This window comes from Hetaerina americana, unplaced genomic scaffold (genome assembly GCF_022747635.1).
Source record: "Hetaerina americana unplaced genomic scaffold, ioHetAmer1.1.p SCAF_4, whole genome shotgun sequence".
NCBI lineage: Eukaryota > Metazoa > Arthropoda > Insecta > Odonata > Calopterygidae > Hetaerina > Hetaerina americana.
In genome coordinates, this window is record NW_027286985.1 from 82,681,670 (window position 1) to 82,699,658 (window position 17,989).

Consider the following 17,989-nt stretch of genomic DNA (forward strand, 5'->3'; position numbering starts at 1 on the left):
TATTGTTACCGGCTAGTGCACTCTATTTAACTTATGCGCTTACCGCCTGTCAGTCATCGACCCACTACGCGTGAAACCGTGTTGGGAATTGCGGAATTGCCTTTCGACGCCACGGGCTTGGAAACGATAAAGATCTATGAGAAACAACCCAAGGACTTCGTCGGACGCTCTGGCAGTAGGAGAAATCTCAACTTTCACGTCCACATTGGAGACAAAATAGGAAAAAAGTAAACTTAATCGACTTCGTTCCTCGGCTCGTTGGTCTAGGGGTATGATTCTCGCTTAGGGTGCTAGAGGTCCCGGGTTCAAATCACGGACGAGCCCAAATATTTTTATTCCCTCTCGTCCACTGAAAATTTTGCTAATAATTGAAACGTGCATATTTCGATAGAATTCAAACAACATAAAACCGGTTTTTATTACCATAATAACCTAGCTACAATTGTCACTAGTGGCTGTCCATACCAGTGTTGGTCATATAGTATGATCCAAGAAATCGATAAAAGCAAAGAGAAATGGAGCTGTTGAGAGAAGGCTACAGTTTTGATTGCGAGGCATCCTATTTGGGTCTCGGAATTAACGGCAATGAAGATACAAAATGAAATATCCGAAACTAGTCAATGAACGCCATTAATACTTTGTATTAATTAATAATTACTCCATTAAATTGCAAAGATTGCTGTGGGGACACTTGTGTGAATTGGAGTTAATGCGTGATTCCCATAGTACGTGTACTTGACATTGTAATTGAGGGGCACGAATTGGAAAGACGTGAAGAAATATTTTCAACTAAGACAAAAAAGTAATAATTCAGACACAGCAGAAGAATGACCTTCACGGTTAGTGATCTCGCTCCAACAACTGCATCTTCCTGATATTATCTGGATGAGACGGAATCCAGTTCTTCGCCAAGGAGCAGGAAGAAAATTCTTGAACGGTAAGAATATCACAACTCAGCCGGAGAAAAAGTAGAACAATGGAAAGATTTTGAACATGACTAATGAATAAATTTATAATTATTACATAGCATCCCGCAGCACCAGACATAGCTAGCGCACCCCGTTTAACTGATGCGCTTACAGCCTGTGACGCCACGGGCTGGGAAACGATGAAGATCTCTAAGAAACAACCCAAGGACTTCGTCGGACGCTCAGACGGTTGGAGAAATCTCAACTTTCACCTCCACATTGGAAACAAAAGGGAAAAAATTAAACCAAGTCCAGTTATTCCCATGGCTCGTTGGTCTAGGGGTATGATTCTCGCTTAGGGTGCGAGAGGTCCCGGGTTCAAATCCCGGACGAGCCCATAATTTTTACTTTAAAATTCTTCTTTTTTCTATCTCGTGCTAAACAGAAGTTGATGCTTATACACACATCGACAAAATTATTTCGTTCGCTGATATAATACATCCACACGATAGAACGCTCACGAACAGGAGCAGGAACACAGCGGCGCAGCATTCTTCGCCGAGGCCTACCTAATCACACAGGACTCTTAGTTGTCGGTAAAATTTCTCTTGCAGTGTGAACATTATTGTATTGTCCATGATATTTTCCATTTAATTGCCAATGATTAGGAGAGAATTTAGCATTAATCTTGTCCATTAAGTGTTTTTTACTGTACCTAAAATATACAAGATTGAAGAATAGTCTAAAAATTAACTCCTTTTATAGTTTTTAAATCCCTGGTTTTATTTTCTTCCTGGTTTGAATGCAGTTATTCTATTAAGTAGAGAGAGGTTTTTCCCAGGATGGACTTTTAATTATGTAGGCTGGAAATCACGCGGATAAGGTAAAATTTTTAATTAAATAGCGTTTGTGGCTCAAATGAAGGCCCTCAATCCAAAATAATTCATGTATGCGTATTTTACACACCACCAGTTGACAGCGACAATTCAATTCTAGAATAAGAGCAGCAAATAAAAGGTTTCTTATCCCAACACAATGATTACGACCATCAAAATCGGTGGAGATTTCAATTTCCCATCTATTGATTGGGGCACATATAGTTGTAAAACAGGCGATAAACACAAAGTCATCTGCGAATCGCTATTGAATTATTGTACGTTGAACACATTGGATCAACTTGGTCACATTGGTCACTTCAACAACTAGGGGCGATGATATTCTGGATTTGTTAGCAACGAATATTCCCGAAAAGTCTTACCTATAGAAATTAAAAGGAAGTAGTGGCCACGGGGCAGGAAATACTAAGTTTTTGTATGTTGGGTCTGAAATACGAAGTCTAAAAGGAAAATTTACTCGTTTAAAGAAGGGGGATATAATAGCCTACAGTGCGTTCTACAAAATCAATTTGCAAGTTTTTAGAAAGATAGGATTCAGGGAAATACTGAGGATACGAGGAAACACTTTCTTGAGATCACGCGCTCAGCAGTCAGCAAGTTCATTCTTAGTAAATTTATAAATGATAACACGGAACGTAGATGGTACAACGCGGATGTCAGAAAGACATTGAGACGTCAAAGGCTATATCACGCCAAGATGAAAAATATTGGGGATGATACCTCTTGCGACAATAAGAATGAGATCACTTATGATTACAAGATATCTTGGGCGAATACCAAGAATGAATTTCGGAAAGTGTACAGGGAATTCAAAAGGAAAAGGTTAGCGGAACATTCTAAAGAGAACCCGAAATTATTTTGGACATACGCCAGAGAAGTCAGGGAGATAAGTCAACTGGTAATTCACTCAAAAATGAAAAAGGCGAAAGAGTAACCAGCAGTTTGGAAAAGGCTAACTTATTGAATTCCTTCCTTCAAAGCGTCTTCACCAATGTCTCGCCGAATGTCTCCGATAGCTTATCAAATCGTGCTGGTCAACAAATTCTCAAAATTGAAATATCATATAATGTAATAGAAATTTTGCTGAAAAATATTAAGCCTAATAAATCCTCCGGGACCGATAAAATACCCACTCGTATATTTAAGGATCTAGCTTCGGAAATTGCGTCGTATCTAGAAAAAATATTTGGTAAAGGCTGTCGTAACAGCAATATTTAAAAACGGAGACAAGGAGGAACCGAGCAATTACATACATATTTCCCTCACATCCATTTCGTGCACAGTTATGGAACATATAGTTGCTAGTTTGGTCGTGAGATACCTCGATGATCAGAAGTTATTCATGAAAAATCAGCACGGTTTCCGAAAAGGTAGATCCTGCGAGACACAGCTTGCGCTTTTTGATCATGATGTGCTTATTTCGGGAAAGAGCAATGTTCCAGTGGACGCGATATTACTAGATTTTAAGAGAGCAAAGCACCTCACAGTAAACTACTCGTAAAGCTAGAAGCGTATGGAATTGATAAAAATATCCAGGGTTGGATTGAAGACATTTTGAATGGTCGGGTACAGAGAGTAGTGATAAATTTAGTTAGCTCAAATGTAGTAGAAGTTATTCAGGGAATAGGGAAGAGTAATCGGATATCTTTTATTCCTACTTTACGTTAACAACATTGGCTCAATTAAATACCCAGGCGCTACCCTCACCCAAAAGTTTTTTTGGTGAAGCACATACGTGGACATGCTAAGAAAAGATTAAGATTTATTAGAAGAGTAATGGGTAAATGTGTTGAAAAAGGCAAAGAGAATTGTTATCTGTCGCTGGTTAGGCCTCATTTAGAATATACCATAAGTACAAATGGGATCCTCATGAAGTTGGATTAGTTGCCGGATTGGATCGTGTGCAGCGTGGTGGAGCTAGACATTGTTATGATAAACCTAGTAGCGTATCCAAAATATTAGAGCAGCTAGGCTAGGAATAACTCACGGAGCGAAAGTTAAATTAGATATTCAAGATCTTGCATAAATTGGATGGAGGGATCTTTAGCAGTGATGTAAAAATATTTTATTTCCCCCATAATACTAAGGTAGGAGAAATCATGTTAGTAAAATTTGATAGATTAAGTGTAGAACAGATAGATTTAAGATGCCATTTTTTCCACGAACGATAAGGGATCAGAATGATATTGTCCAACCGCGGTAGGGTCATGTTAGGGAAAAATTATCCAGGTGTGTGTTCACCCTCTGCCACACACCCTAGCGGTGGCTTTCAGGATGCATATAAAAATAAAAAAATATGTATTGTGAACTCGAAATCTAATTGAACAATGCATATGTTAACCCAGGCAGTATAAACAAGTGGAATGTCAAACCCAGGAATATATCTTCATTTAATGGCTGCTCTTTTTAAAAATACATTGGGAATTATGGCTAATTGACTAGGCATGATGGTTTTAATAACTTTTCCATTAGCTTTGCGTAATCCTTGCTTCCGTGGATAGCAATTCTTAATTTGCCTCATTTCCAACTTAAATTAGTAATCTTTATGCACCTTTTTTTAATTATGTTTAGGTACACCAATGAAAAATATAATAACACGATATATTTTTTAACAGAAGAAAATGCTGGCTCATTGAAATTAACACAGGGACCCATTTTCTCGATACAAGCTAAGCGCTTCTGATACTGAAACCCAAATGGGGCTCTCGTCCCGCGAACAATATGAGGCACACAACAATGGCGTCGCAATGCGCAAAGTCGAAAGTTTGGCTTCTCCCTCCTTTTGACATTTTCGATGGACTGTTACGCAAGCATTTCTTCGCGATCCTGCAGTAAAAAGAAACTCCCCCTGATAGATTCTTATTCCTCGGCAAGGACTAGGGATGAGTAGTGGGGGCTGGGAAGGGTGCAGATTTCTTCTCGTGGGACCTTGCCAGTCCTTCGGGCCCGAACGACCGCTCTCGCAGTTGCCTTGGTTTCTTGAAGCGACAGCGGTTTTTGAAACGAAGCCATTCCATAAGGTACCAGCATGCTGTTCGTTCCTCCATCTTTTCTCACTCCCTCTCTCCATACAATCTTTTCTTTTTTCCCCATCTAATCTTAAAGGGAAATACCGCAAGGCAGGACTCGTTGAGCTTGGAGAAGATGAAAAAAATATATGGGAAACAAATAAAGAGGAGGCTTTTTACCTTGCTCCATTGTCAGTCGAGTAATTTCGTTTCGTTTGCTCCCAAAGAAGCCATTTACGGTCGGTCGATGGCAGCGAGAGAGGTTAGGGAGGGTTAAAGAAGGGAGGCGTTGGTAGGGAAGAAAGGAGGTGAAGAGACTTAAGTCTACTTACCTACTTATCGACGAAGCGACCAATGAGTACTAGAATACAAGGCCGGAGGGAAAGAAGTGGTGCGAGAAAAAAATCATTCGCTAGGAACAAATGAGATTTCGCAAGAGATTAACTTCTTTAACAATTTGCGTCGTTTTTGCCCGAGTAACCCTACTCATCGTATTTTTTTTCACAAGTAAAGCATTTATTGATTTTAAATTTCCTTTTTTATCTCGAAAAGTTTTACTGATTCTAAAAAACCATTAGTACAGTGCATGTTTGATTTTTATAAGAATATTCCTGCGACGAAAGGTTCCACGAAAAACTAATTGGATATGTACTGATTGAATTTACCTTGAATCCAGCTAATACGAGTACAGTGTCGCATCGATTGAATATTTAATTATTTTGTTATATTTATCAAATCGGCAGAGCATATTCCGGTAATAATTTCATAATATTACTCAGACAGAATTAATTTATTCTCCGATTATGTTAATTCATCTTCAGATCAAGCTTAAAGTGAAAAAATATCACATAGCCGGAATTATGGGTTGGTACCAGTTTTTGATATTCATTGTGAAAATACATATGTAAAAATACATAACATTTAGTAATCTAGCTTTAATAATTATTGAAGCTTCAGAGGCGAAGATTTAGGTAATGATTTGAAGATATAGTAGTTACGGTTTTATGCCACATAATTTGAAATAATACAGGTATGCTCCATTAACCCAAAACAAAAACCCTTTTATTCCTGTATAAAGTAAAAGTTGAAGTATTATTATAGGATTATGTAAATAAATATAAATAAATGAATAAATAAATAAATAAATAATATATATATGTATGTTTATATATATATATATGTTTATATATATATAAGTATATATATATATATATATATATATATATATATATATATATATATATATATATATATATATATATGCTTCCCAGGAGCGGATGCGAACTCCGACCACAATTTAGTTGTTATGAAATGTAGCGTCCGTTTCAAAAAGATAAGGCAGGGGTGGCGAGTTTTAAAATGGAATGTAGAAGCATTAAATGGTCTGAAAAGGAAGGAATATAAATAGGCGGTAGAGGAAATCATGGAGGATGGTAAAGAGCGGAGTACTATTGAAGAAAAATGGGAAAGTTTCAAGAGAGGGTTGTCTAAAGTCGCAAAAGACACTATTGGAACCGTTAACGCTAAAAGGACTAGGAAACCATGGATCATGGATGAGATGATTACAAAGATGGATGAGCGGCGAAAATGGAAGAATGTAAATACAGAGTTAGGTAAAATGATGTACTAAGAATAAAACAATAAATTGAGGCGGGCAACAAATAAAGCAAAAGAAGCGCGGTGGAAGACGCAGTGCGAGGATATGGAAAGTCTGCAGAGGAAGGGTGGAATCGGTGCGCTGTACAGCAAAGTTAAATCGTTATCGGGAAGTAAGAAAGGGAGATCAACGATAGCAGTTAGAGATAAGGCGGGTAAGGTAATAGTTGACATAGGAAAGATCCAAGAGAGATGGAAGGAATATATAGAAGAACTGTATGGTAAAGAACTTAGACCAACAAAGTTAGACATTGAAAAAGAATATGACGCAGAGGAAGACAGCTTAGGTCAAGGCATACTAGACAATGAGATAGAAAGGGCATTAAGGGAGATGAAACTAAATAAGGCCGTGGGGGTAGATAACATTCCCGTGGAACTTTTAAAATGCTTAGGAAAATGTGGGAGGAAGAGGCTATATGGGCTGATCCGTAGTATTTATGAGGAGGGAATCTGGCCGGAAGACTTTGTGAGATCAATTTTAGTTCCTATTCCGAAGAAGGTAAAGGCCACGTCATGTGAGGACTATAGGACAATTAGTTTGATATCCCACGCAGCTAAAGTTGTTCTCAGGATCATAAACAAAAGGATAGAGTGTAGGGCAAATGATTACTTAGGGGATGATCAGTTTGGGTTTAGGAAGGGGAGAGGTACGCGTGATGCCATTGCAGTAATGAGATTATTAATCGAGAGGAATATAGAACACAATCAGGAGGTATTTGCCTGTTTCGTAGATTTCGAAAAAGCGTTTGACAGAGTGAATTAGGAAAAACTAATGAGTATATTGCAGAAAACAGGAATATATTGGAGGAAAAGGAGGCTGATCCGCAACCTGTACATGTCTCAGACTGCACAGGTGCGGGTGGGAAACGGGGAGTCCGGATGGGCAGTGTTAGGAAGGGGTGTAAGGCAGGGTTGCCCATTATCACCGTTGCTGTTCAACCTGTATGCAGAGGAAATGATCAAAGAGGCATGGGAAGAACTCGAGGTAGGAATGAAAGTGGGCGGGGAATTCGTAAAATCTGTGAGGTTTGCTGATGACCAAGCTTTAGTTTGTCAGTCAGCCAAGGGGCTGCAAGCATTGCTGAGTGAATTGGAAATTCCCTGCGACAGGTATGGGATGAAAATCAATATTAATAAAACAAAGGTTATGCGATTTTCTAGAAAGAAAAAGGCCAAGCTTAACATTAAAATAGGAGGGCAAAAACTAGAGCAGGTAGAACAGTTTACGTATCTCGGTAGTGTTTTGGACCAACACGGTCAAAATAGTAAGGACGTAAGGAGAAGAATTGCGCTAGGCAATGAGGCTTTCACAAGGAGGAGGGAGTTGATGACGGGGACGTTGAGTAGGGATGTTAAGAAAAGACTCGTAAAAACTTTGATATGGATCGTAGCTATGTACGGCGCGGAAACGTGGTCATTGAAGCAGGAGGATAGACGTAAACTGGAGGCTTTTGAAATGTGGGTGTGGAGAAGAATGGGGAAGGTGAAATAGACTGAGAAGAAAACAAATGGGGAAGTACTTGGTATGGTGGGCGAAGAGAGGGGTTTGCTGGGAGAAACCTATGGAGGCAGGAAAAGTGGATGAAGGGGGTATTGACCGGCAGTGGGATGTTGAAGACTGTGATAGGGGGGAAAATGTTAGGCGAACGAGGAAAGGGAAGGAACAGGATAGGGATGTTGGACGGGATGAAGGGAGGAAGAAAGTACTCAGAGATGAAGAGGGACCTGATGTAGAGTAGGATGTTGTGTTTTGCTAGGGGCCACAAATTGTTGAATTAGTAATTTTTTCCAACCAAAAACCTACCTTAACCGGTAGATTACCTAATAATAATAATAATAATTATATATATATATATATATATATATATATATATATATATATATATATATATATATTACACATACTGAAATAGTTGATACTGAAAGAACTGTTTAAAATATTTACGATGTTACACCATCATATCTGATCGATAAATAGATTTTTAACAATTTTTCAACTCGAGAGCATTAATTGTTTTATTTTCTTAATTTCATCTATACTGCGATCGTGTGCGTAGTGGGTGACAACATCTTGCGACAAAGATAGATCGATAATATGCATAGAGTAACCTTGACAGTGACATTTGCATTCCGAAACAGTCGCCCGGCGACAAAGTGTACGGAGACACAATGGAAAGTAACTTTTTTCCATTGCATTTTGGAAAGCTTCCAATATGTGTGGAGTCCATATATTCAGTAGCGTCTGTCAACTTTGAAAATAGTCTTGACTAAGCAGGTCATACTACTGACGAGTGAAAATTTCATTCGTACATTTGATATTTGATTTCTTACATAGAATTATTTATTTTTAATGACAAAAAAATAATACTTTTCCTCCAGATTAACATTTTTAATTCCGACTACTTCATCGTCTTTGGTGACCTGCAATGATGTAGTACATGGAAATCTGGTCGGTATTTAATTTTTATTTTGTGGAAAAGTGCTATTTTTAGGTAATTATATTCAAACTCCACCATATCACACCTGAAACCACGCAATTTTAAATTGTTAATGAAATAGATTAATAAGCTATGTGAAGGATATCGTTATGTTGAAAAAATAAATTATTTGAAAAAAGTTACAAGGGCAAAAACAATTTGTAGCTTTAATGGGCAAATTACACTTTACCAACGCCAGGTTAGATGACCTTTGTTAGCGAGTCTAATCCATCAAATCCTGCGTCGGAAAATAAAAATTTTGACGTGCTTCAATTGTTTCTTCTATTGTGTCAAGTTGTGAAAATTTCACAATGTGACACGTGAATGGTTTGATCTCAGAAATAGTTTTTTCATAACATAATCGATTGATTTTTTAATACATCTATACCTACACAAAGGAACTTTCCCTTATGTAAAATGCAAAAGCTAGAAATTTCATTCAAAAGCAAACCTACTGAAAATCCGCCAAATGCTTTGAATTCGATTTTTTTGTAAATTGAAATACCCAGCATTTTTCAGTTCAAAATACCCCCTCAAAATCAGTCCAAATGTCTTTCAATCAACAAGTTTTTCGAACTTCTTCTTTCACTGTGTGAGTCGTTTTAAGCCAAAATAATAATTACTTAATTAATTTGCGAAAACTGTTGCCGTGATTTCAACTATTTGGATCGTTTGCAACGCGTCCTTTGTGTGTGTCAACCAAATCTTAGAAGTGCTTTCCCCCTCCCCCCGTGCATTCCTGTTCATTGCTTGGAAACAATGGTAATGCTGATGAAAAATAGTATAACATGGAATGGAAGTTATGATAATGGCTTTGATAATTACCTGCATGTATGTTACGTCGGCAGACACGTGATGAAAGCCGACGATGTGAAGAATACAGAAGCCTAGACTTGTGAGTTGATCTTGTGTTGGGTTGCGAATTGCCGAAGTTGGTAATTATGGCATCAGTGATTGGTTCCTGTGTTTATTGCAATGGGATAGAATTAGTTCGAAATGGTTGCTGCCAGTGGATGGCATGTATGTGTGTTGGTTTGTATGCCTAGCGAGAATAAGTACACGGTTCGTCCGGAAAATAAGTGTACTGAGCTCAGGAAAAAAAATTTATTACACTTTTACATATCTTAAGCTAATATTCCTCAAAATAGGACCCTTGTGAGTCGATACACTTGTTCCAGCGGCGTTCCCATTCCTGGAACGCTCCCGCGAAGGCATCATCGGGAACCTCTCGAAGACACGTCGTCACGGCCTCTTTGACGGCGTCCAAAGTCCCGTATCGCGTTCCTTTGAGTTCCTTCACGTCTCGTCACCCGAAACAACGTTCTCTAAAAAATGTGGATCATTTTTGCAGTGATCCGCAAGTTGTGTCGCTATTTCCAAACGATTGAGTCTTTGATCATCACTGTATGTTCCAATTGTTGATATACCTAATTGTGATACGTAGTTAATGAGGCTTTTTGGAAAGTTGTATCTTTTGATAAAAAAAGGTTTAATATTACATGTTCTGAATTAAGGTGATCGTATCTAACAAAAACGGAATATATTTGTGAAATAATTAAATCAAATATATTTTTGTTACTTTAACTATGTTTTTGCGACGAGATTTGTCAATAAATTGCGAAACTGAAATCAAAAGTTTTGAGGAGTAGGGACAGGGAAACGATACCACAAGTGCAATGGATATACGGATTTAGGTATCCATTCAAATTTTGAAAAGCACATATCTTTCTGATTCTCACATCTGCTCCATATTTCGGAGGCACCTGATTGCTAGAAATATGGGATGATAGCTAGTAGATGGGTGAAAGGAACGGTAAGAATAAAATTTAGGAAGCATTTTTAAGTTCTTTTACATTCAGTTGCCCCAATTTTCAAACAGAATTAAAATTCAATGCAGGAATCTTTATTCATAATCTTGAGAGTATAATTTGGACTTTGCTACATCTACAGTACATCAATGCCGCTATCTAAAAACCGGCCAGGAAGGCGTGTAGCAGATGGTGTTGCGTCAAAAACCTTCAGCAACAAAAAAGAGGTTTTTTGGTTATTTTTTTGCAGCTAAGTTCATCAACCAAGGTTTATTTTTTCGTTTTTGGCTTGAATTTTCCTTTGATCACGAATATTACGAAGAAATAAATATTTCCTGCATCTATTGATGCTGAAGTTTCTTCAGCTCTCTCAGTAGCTGAGATCTCTTTTATATTATCTGAATGGTTTAATCGGGCAATATAATGAAAGATCTTAAAGATAGCTACGGTGTTATAAATTAAATCGAGTACTCTGTACCTTTATGATAGTCTTACCCTCCTTCTTCCTGTTTTCGGTAACTCTCATTTTAGTCCTTCAATCGAAAGCGTTCCTCCCGATATATTAGGTAAACGTTTCTTCACAGGCATATCGGCCCATATTTGGAAATTTTCTTAATCAATACAATCTCCGACTGTTTCCAAATACGTGTTGCATATTCCAAGTGTAGCCTCACTGATGCAAAGTGTATCTACGAAGCATGTGTACAATACTCCGCAAGCCACGACAGGAGGAGCGTGTGGTGGGGAATGTTGGGGACCTACCTAATATTATTGAACATTAATGAATTCAATTAGTAGTGAAGATCTTTTTGGTCACTTAAAATTTAACCATGGTATATGTAATCTTGTGTATATCCCACTTTAAAACATCCCAGTAAAATTATTGATATTGATGCGAAAGTGACACTAATATACTTAACCAAAGGTCCTCCTTCCCGTTTTCTTCTGCCGGATTTATTTTCCGGTAGCAATTGCGCCAGTATTTCTGGCTCAAAATTTTGAAAGCTATTTTTCCTTTGGATTAATATTTCCATAAAAATTAAAAAGTGAAATTCAGAATTTATTAACAAAACAAATGACCAACCTCTGCAACTCAACCTCTCTCTTTTTAGGGCGTTTACGTAACACGGACTCAGCCACTCATAAATGCTTGTTCATTTCTTAACTTTTTATTTCATATTATTAATGTTCATATTTTTTTAGATTTATCTAGTTAAATATACAAATTACGTTAAAAAGTTAAAGGATTTTTTTCCCAAGCACCATAAAACTAATCCATTATTTGGCATGGTACGCTTTCAGGGAAAGATGGGTCGCTAAGCTCTAAATCTCCCAAAATATTTTTTTGAGATTGGAGCGTATCTTAAATGCCATCGGAATAATTCACTCCCAAAAAATAAACGCAATGAATTGTTATTAATCTCTGAGTTATGGTTAAACGAAGTGAACTTTGTGTACATTCTACCACCCATTTTTTACTGCAGCGTCGTCAACGGTTTCTCTTGCTACGGCGTCAACAGATACAGTTAAAAATATCAATTGGTATTAATCAATTTAGAACACTAGTAGGAATTGTGCGGCTGATATTGGTAAAATTCGGCATTTTGTGAACTGAACTTAATGGCACTTAAATCGGAGTAAACAGTCTGCTGAGAGTCTTGCGAAATTAAATTTCTTTTCCCTTAAACAGTTTAAATTTTAAGCGATACGAAATGATAATTAATTTTTATAACACAAAAGTTATGAAAGTCGGCATGGTTAGCTGAACCTTTGTGCCGTTGATTTATTGTTGGAAGGGAAGGTGGTAAAATATTAATATTAATATTCAGGTAGTTTTACATTCTGCTATGAGAATTCTGCAGAAGAGATAAGAAGTAGAATGTTAATGGAAAGAAAGTGTACGAGCAAACAAAATTATTTCTTATTACTAAAGGGATTTCATATAAGACGTGGACGATAATGAAGGAGGGAGTATTAGTAAAATTTTGAAATTAAGTGATTGCGGAAAGGAATGTAGAAAGTTAAATGGATTTTCAATTTGAGAAATGAGAACGCTTTCAGGAGAATAGGAGTGGAAACTATGATAGACGATAAGCCAAGGGGAAGGAATCTTTTATCTGGACGGCGCAGCGACTTTGTTTTGTTTGCGATAATTATAATAAAAGTCGACTGAAGGGGAGGAAGGAGGGGGACGGGAATGTTGACACAATCTATCGAAAGACAGATCCATCAAATACGCAAGAGAATGCAATTACCGATGAAATATGAATCTAAAGTACAGGATTTTAACGTATCCCCGTTTAGCTTTTGTGTAAGGCTGGGAGGTCGTTTAACACCATTGACACTTTTTATTCGAAATAGTACGTACCCATAGAGATAAACTAAGAATTTAAAAAAGGAGAAAATTATTTGTGTTAATAATAAAAATTTGAGGAAACATCGAGGTGTTTCCATCTCTATTATGGTGTTTAATTAGGATCAGTAGATTTCCAGGATACTGATTGGAAAATATTAGGAATTCCGATACCCCACTTCCATGGTCCAAAGCATAAGTGAGTGTATGTATGTCAGCCCGTTTACATTGCGTGTATGGGATGGATGGAGTTCTTAAGTTTGCCATAGATCTTTGAGAAAATGAATTGAAACTTAATATTGAACCTGAAAATTGAATACACTAAGCGGGTTGCGAAATCAAGACGAAGGAACACATTACACTCATTGACTGTTCTAAATATTTTTGAATATATTTTATTTCCACTGTAATTATACCTAAAATATAATAACCGTTATAATATATTTAAATGACGGTAAGAAACTCATTTTGATGAATATGACATGAATATAAGCGTGATTGCCACGTGTCGTTGACCCGCCAACTACATTTTTTGCACTGAATTACCAAAATACAAAATGGAGCATAATTGCAGATATTTTTAACATAATTTCCTTCCCTTAGCTTGAACGAGTTTTCAATGTTTTGTTTGCACTTATCTCAATTGACATCACAGAATCCATTTTTTTCTTGAAATATTTATAAATATTTTCAACGATACATTTTATTTTGAGTATCGTCAATCGGTTGAGGAAGGTTATTGCAGATAAATAAGTGATATTGAAGCTATTAACTATACATTGGATGATTCAAAGATAATTCTGGCTCAGTAGTTTATTTAAGAATTTTATAATTGCAACTACGTATAAATCAATAGATTGCCATAGAAAGCTGCTCCTAAGCCAATAGGCCACTTCTAAATGATATGATACTATTAAGTCAAATTTAGAGTTAGAATTGATACCTTCGATTAACAGCAACTAGGCTTGCGTACTCTATGATGATCTAATTTGGTCAATCTGGAATGCTCTCGCCATGTCGCTCTGTATTTTGCAAAATGGAGCGCGATGAAATGAACCGTAATGGAACACCCTAGCCTCGTCTGCTCTGAAAAACGCAGATTTTGATATTTCCCCAACTCCCCTCCCGTATTAATACGAAAATCAATTAAAATCTGTGATGAAACTGTTTCATTTTAATATTTTGGTTAAAATTTTTAGGGGCGTTTTTGTTGAATTCTTCGATAAAGAGGCAAATAAAAGTAGCATGGTTGCTAAAAAATATTTATTCGCAATGGTCCAAGTTCCATCGCATGGTGACAGCATGCACAACAATCAAAAATGATAACCTTTATTATGTAGTGTAGCGAATGGGTAACACCAGATAAGAGGGAGTGGATAGTTGCGTCACTATCAAAACCTTAGCCGCTAAGTATCAACTGGAAAGTAAATAGATCGCTCTTTTCTCACATTATTGAGGCTTATGATAACATGCACTTTCAACATTACCCACATGTTTATAGATATCATCTTATTAAGAGGTCGTCATTTTGGGTGCGAGCGAAAGAAATAGACCTCGAACCGGAATTCGGATATAATTTCAGTGCCGACATCTCATATCCGAAGTCTCGCGGAGAAATCTCTACGGTTGGCAATATTATTCGCATCACAGTGTCAGCATCTGTATAATCGTCTCTGTCACAGGTTACATTAAGCGTCCTGTTTAACGCACACGTTAGACCTGATACCTGTTAGTGCAGAGGACAGATACGTAACAAATATGAACCAGCTTCAATAACATAGTGACCAATTTTGCGTCAGTGTCACACATATGACACACCCGCTTTGTACTCACGCTCACGCACATGACCTTCACATGTTCATGTCATGTAAATAGGAAAAGGTGTGACAAAAGTTGTCTTACGAGTGTAACAAGGCAACACGTGCAAGGAACGCGTCATACTTAATGCCTGTGACGCACTGCCGTACGTCACGCGTCAAGTGTGAAAAAGAGGTGCTGACCAATGAACAGCGAAAACATGAGAAACATGCAGATGTTATTCTCCCAAAAGAAAATCGGCATTGCCAGAACATCTCAAAATTGTGTGCTTTTAAAAAATTAGGGCTCGTCCGGGATTTGAACCCGGGACCTCTCGCACCCTAAGCGAGAATCATACCCCTAGACCAACGAGCCACTTGTTAGCTCTCGCGTAAAGACAACTTTCTTATCGTGTTCTACTTTCCATGCCAGCGGAGGGATGGAATTTCCAGTCCGATAACTCAGTTTTCACTTTCGCGCGTCCGTTTGCCGAGTATGGCCGACTCTCGGCTGTTGGAGAGCGCTAAGCATAAATACCAATGATATTACTACGAATTATCAGCAGTTTGATGATATCACAATCAGTTGTGAATCACTACTTCTTCGTTATCGTTATCTAAACATAAGGTAATAAACAACGCTCATTGCTCCGTTATACAAAGCAATACAGCAATGTAATAGGCGGTTGCAAATATGAAGAACATTTTTCGTATAAAAGCTCTTACTCATCAAGTCGACTGAAAACACTCAAGACTCAACTGAATACACTGAAGTACAATGATCGCGGTCGATTAGGATTTAGAGTCATCGTTTCTAGACAGCTATGACTTAGCCATGAAACCTATAGATTATTAATTGCGATGTTAATTCTTCAAGTATCAATTGAAAGGAAGTCTGTCACATGGACTTGGACAAAATCATCTTTGGTGTCTAGAGAGGAATAGAAATCACGGAATATGATGTACTAGGATAACATACTCATTCTGAGTTGACTTTTGATGAAGAATTTCAAATAGTTTATTGATCCTATTACTTCACAAAGAAGAGTAGCATTGGTAATTCTGACTAGACACTATGCTACACCTCTGAATTCTCAAGAATAAATATCACACAAATAAAGAATTTAAGAATAAGCGTATTTGAATAGTTAGGTTGTAATAACAGTAGGAATATTGGTTTTGTTGTGTGCTTACTTTGCGTGTGAAATGTTTAGGGCTTATCAAAAAGACGGGCTCGGGTCACTCTTGTGAATCTCTTTAAATCGACCCTGGGATAGTGGCGCTAACTTACGTGAAGGAAGAAGTTCATCTAGGGGAGATCAGAACTAGTTAACTTTGAATCGTGGGGGAAGGATATCGAATAAAGATTATTCTCAGAGCGCCAAAAGAAATCCGAGTGACAACTCTAATACCTTGCTGCAAATCAATAGTAAATTTAAACTGTGAAAATTCTCTGATAAAAAAATCCAGTAGCATTAGGGAGCGTCCTTTTGTAGAAGGAGATGCTCTTAGAGTAGTGGCATATATTAACCAGCCAGACCAGACCAGACCAGAACCCCATTTTGTCTGGGCGTTTGCCCTATCTTGTAAAACTGCTTCGGTGCGACATCGTCCACCCCTTCAGCTGTAGTGGTTGTACAATTTCACATGGGATATAATAACAAACGAAAGTGTAAGTGACGAACGTGTACCTTTCCAGTGTTAGTGAAGGAGAAGTTGAAAGAAAGACCACTAGTGGGTTGGCAATTGGCCGTAAATTAAGAAGAGAAACTAAATTAAATTACCTTAACTTAAGGGCTGGAACATGTTGCCCATTATCACGTCAACACGACGTTAACTAATCCTATATATTTTAAAATTAAACATATTACTATAAATCTGGTCTACAAACAACTTTTTTTTTTTTGTTTTGCATATACAATTTATATTTATGTATAAATATATATATATTTTTCCTTTCCGGTTTTTTTCCTTTCTTTTTTTTATGTTATTAATTTTTTTTCCTGTTTTTTTTTTCCTCTCCGATAGGCATTTGGTTGCCCGACAAGCCCGTAACATTGATTCGAGCCTGGGCCATCTGGCAAAGAAATTATAATTTTAATTATAATTGTTATTTGATTAAATACTAACAAGTATTGTAATACTTAAAATATAAAAATAAGAAGTAAAAGTCATAGGAAAGAATTCGGTTTTGTTACCGAAATATGATTTCTTTTGGAAGTCTGTAGCTCGGACGGCGTTTTCTATGTAGGGAGTAATCCCATATGTTTTTTGTAAGCGTGTTACGTGGAAGGGACCTCTCGAGTCGTTCAGCTTGCGCTCGAATGAAGTCGTGTACTTTAGGTATTTTGTGTGCGTTTCTGATCTCGTGTATTGGTACGAGTTTACTCTGGTTTGTGAGGTAGCGAAGTGTTTTATTCTGGAATGTTTCTAAGCGATTTCTGTCTGTTTTTGTCGCGTTTCCGAAAATTTCGCAACCGTACAGCATCCTGGGGCGAACATAAGTATGATCGACCATTTGGACATGCAAGTGGAATGGACTTCTTTTAAATGTTACCTTAATAATTTAATAGCACATTTTGGTAAGAAACTGAACTCAAATTTGACATAGATTAGTTAATTTCATAATATTTATCACAAATTAACCCTATACCTTTAATTGGTTATTTGTTAAAGGAAGAAATAATCAAATGTGTTTTGTGATTATGAGATTAAAAATCTCGCAAAATTAAATACAGGTGTAATTAGCAGCCAACATAAATGTATAAAACCAACGAAATGTTTCCTGAATCATGAAAAACTATGGCTCGACGGAGCGTTGGTACCTCTGCCCAAATTATAGCCCCGTTGGTATACTAGGATAGGCAAAGATGCCAAATAAATTCGGTTGGTCTGTGATACTTGAGGAGTTTTTGCGGTGGTAAACAAAGGGAGAAATGTTGAAGAGCATATTGGTTATGAAGGTATGTGAATAGAATGCACCTGTTTCACCTTTTTGATCAAGGTAGTATGTAAGGTAAAGTCTAATCTTTGCCCGGTGCGTGAGGCGCGATTTGGTACACAAGAGTGGGGATAGGAGTGATCTAG

At 37.3% G+C, this 17,989-nt stretch overlaps 2 non-coding genes across 2 annotated transcripts; one reads left to right on the top strand and one right to left on the bottom strand.

The window, feature by feature from the left end:
- Positions 1-1,233: 1,233 nt before the first annotated feature.
- Positions 1,234-1,305, top strand: TRNAP-AGG (transfer RNA proline (anticodon AGG)). The gene has a single exon. It is a non-coding gene; the product is annotated as a tRNA-Pro (tRNA).
- Positions 1,306-15,206: 13,901 nt separating this feature from the next.
- TRNAP-AGG (transfer RNA proline (anticodon AGG)) lies at positions 15,207-15,278 on the bottom strand. The gene has a single exon. It is a non-coding gene; the product is annotated as a tRNA-Pro (tRNA).
- Positions 15,279-17,989: the final 2,711 nt, after the last annotated feature.